This window comes from Schistocerca cancellata, chromosome 6, assembly GCF_023864275.1.
Source record: "Schistocerca cancellata isolate TAMUIC-IGC-003103 chromosome 6, iqSchCanc2.1, whole genome shotgun sequence".
NCBI classification, from domain to species: Eukaryota; Metazoa; Arthropoda; class Insecta; order Orthoptera; family Acrididae; genus Schistocerca; species Schistocerca cancellata.
Window position 1 is genome coordinate 305,863,718 of NC_064631.1, and position 3,096 is coordinate 305,866,813.

Sequence of the window (3,096 nt, forward strand, 5' to 3'; positions counted from 1 at the left end):
GTGATCACTTCGCGCTCTGAACGGAAAAGAGCGACGTGATGCGATCGACAGGCATACTAAAGACACTGCCCAACACATCTGTGCAAAGTTCCATCGGATTTTCACAGTGGTTTCCATTTCGCGCCTAATAGGACCTTACTTTCCAAATACGCCTCGTAATATTCATCACACCTCCACCATAACGAAAATGAACATTTTCATGCACCTTGAGCATCACCATTATACCATAGCAATAATAACATTACCATCAGTGATCGTGTTTTAACTGTAATTTAAAGTCGACTAAAATTTTTATATAATAAAAATTGCTCATCGGTGTGTTTTTTAAATACGTGTTTTAATATATTTTCTTTTAAATATATATAAAAGCTTCAGATGGAAAGTAGTTTTTGTCGGCTGCCAGCCCGCCCTTTCGTGGTGAGTCGAAATAACAGTAAAGAGAAAAAAACCTATAGCTTCAATGTATGGGCTTACTCGGAAGATGTTCGAAAATTATACGACCGAAATATCAGATTAAGAAACAGAGTTTCAACGACTGCACGCAGGAAATCTAATGGATTAACGCTGGTGATGACCTCAGAATTTTGTACATGATGCAGTTATTGAAAATAAAATACTATTTGGAAAAAGTTACACAAATATCTAATCGGATCCGGATAAGGTATCAAAGTGGTGTAGAGACCGGAAACTTGTTTTCAATATAAATAAGTGTAGAACTGCGCGTTTCACGAAAAATTTCAAAAAAATCTAATGATTTCAATGCTGTTGGAATCGGTTAACTCATGCAAGTACCTGGGTGTAACAATTTATGGGGATATGGAACGGAATGACTACAAAGGTTCAGTCGTAAGTAAAGCAGTCATTGGCGCTTTACTGGAAAAATGCAGTCAGTCTGCAAAGGAGACTACCTACTTACAAAACTCTTCAGCTTCCCATCTTAGAATGTCGCCGAACTGTGTGAGACCCATACGAAATAGGACTAACAGTTGATATCGAACATATACAAAGAAGGGCAGCGTGAATGGTCGCATGTTTGTTTGACTCAAGGGAGAGCGTCACGAATATACTGGTAAATCTGAATTCGCAAAAACTTGAAGATAGATGCAAAGTGTCCCGAGAAAGCCTACTTAGAAAGTTTTAAGAATCAACATTAAATGAAAAGTTTAGGAATACACTACAACCCCCTCAGTATTGCTTCCCTAGGGAGCAAGAAGACGTTGTTTTTGTTGTGGTCTTCAGTCCTGAGACTGGTTTGCTGTAGCTCTCCATGCTACTCTATCCTGTGTAAGCTTCTTCATCTCCCAGTACTTACTGCAACCTATATGCTTCTGAATCTGCTTAGTGTATTCATCTCTTGGTCTCCCTCCACGATTTTTACCCTCCAAGCTGCCCTCCAATGCTAAATCTGTATTCCCTTGATGCCTCAGAACATGTCCTACCAACCGGTCCCTTCTTCTTGTCAAGTAGTGCCACAAACTCCTCTTCTCCCCAATTCTATTCAATACCTCGTCATTAGTTACGTGATCTACCCATCTAATCTACAGCATTCTTCGGCAGCACCACATTTCGAAAGCTTCTATTCTCTTCTTGTCCAAACTATTTATCGTCCATGTTTCACATCCATACATGGCTACACTCCATAGAAATACTTTCAGAAACGACTTCCTGACACTTAAATCTATACTCGATGTTAACAAATTTCTCTTCTTCAGAAACGCTTTCCTTGCCATTGCCAGTCTACATTTTATATCCTCTCTACTTCGACCATCATCAGTTATTTTGCTCCCCAAATAGCAAAACTCCTTTACTACTTTAAGCGCCTCATTTCCTAATCTAATTCCCTCAGCATCACCTGATTTAATTCGACTACATACCATTATCCTCGTTTTGCTGTTGTTGATGTTCATCTTATATCCCCCTTTCAAGACACCATCCATTCCGTTCAACTGCTCTTCCAAGTACTTTGCTGTCTCTGACAAAATTACAATGTCATCGGGGAACCTCAAAGTTTTTATTTCTTCTCCATGGATTTTAATTCCTACTCCGAATTTTTCTTTTGTTTCCTTTACTGCTTGCTCAATATACAGATTGAATAACATCGGGGAGAGGGTACAACCCTGTCTCACTCCCTTCCCAACCGCTGCTTCCCTTTCATGCCCCTCGACTCTTATACCTGCCATCTGGTTTCTGTACAAATTGTAAATAGCCTTTCGCTCCCTGTATTTTACTCCTGCCACCTTTAAAATTTGAGAGTTTTGCAGTCAACATTGTCAGAAGCTTTTTCTAAGTCTACAAATGCTAGAAACGTAGGTTTGCCTTTCCTTTATTTTCTAGGATAAGTCGTAGGGTCAATATAGCCTCACATGTTCCAACATTTCTACGGAATCCAAACTGATCTTCCCCTAATAAGCGGTACAGGGGCAAGTTGCTTATATCATGCACTTCTCAGTTGTTTGCAGAGTATGTACGTAGATATACACCAGGTGACAAAAGTCATGAGATGGAGACATGCACATACTGAGATGGCGGTAGTATCGCTTACACAAGGTTTAAAAGGATAGAGCGTTGGCGGAGCCATCATTTGTACTCAGGTGATTCATGTGGACAGGTGTCCGACGTAATTATAGCCGCACGACGGGAATTAACAGACTGTGAACGCGTAATGGTACTTGGAGGTAGACGCACGGGAAATCGTTAGGCAATTCAATATTCCGAAATCCATAGTGTCTAGAGTGTGCCGAGAACACCAAATTTCAGGCATTACCTCACACCACTTTCGGCGCTCTGACCGACGGCCTTCACTTAACGAGCGAGGGCAGCTGCGTTTGCGTAGAAATGGTTCAAATGGCTCTGAGCACTATGGGACTCAACTGCTGAGGTCATAAGTCCCCTAGAACTTAGAACTACTTAAACCTAACTAACTCCGGCCGGCGTTTGCGTAGAGTTTTCAGTGTTAACAGACAAGCGACACTGCGTGAAATAACCGCAGAAGTCAATGTGGGACGTACGACGAACGTATTCGTTAGAACAGTGCGGCGAAACGTGGCGTTAATCTAATCGGCTGTGGCAGCAGACGACCGACGAGAGTGCTTTTGC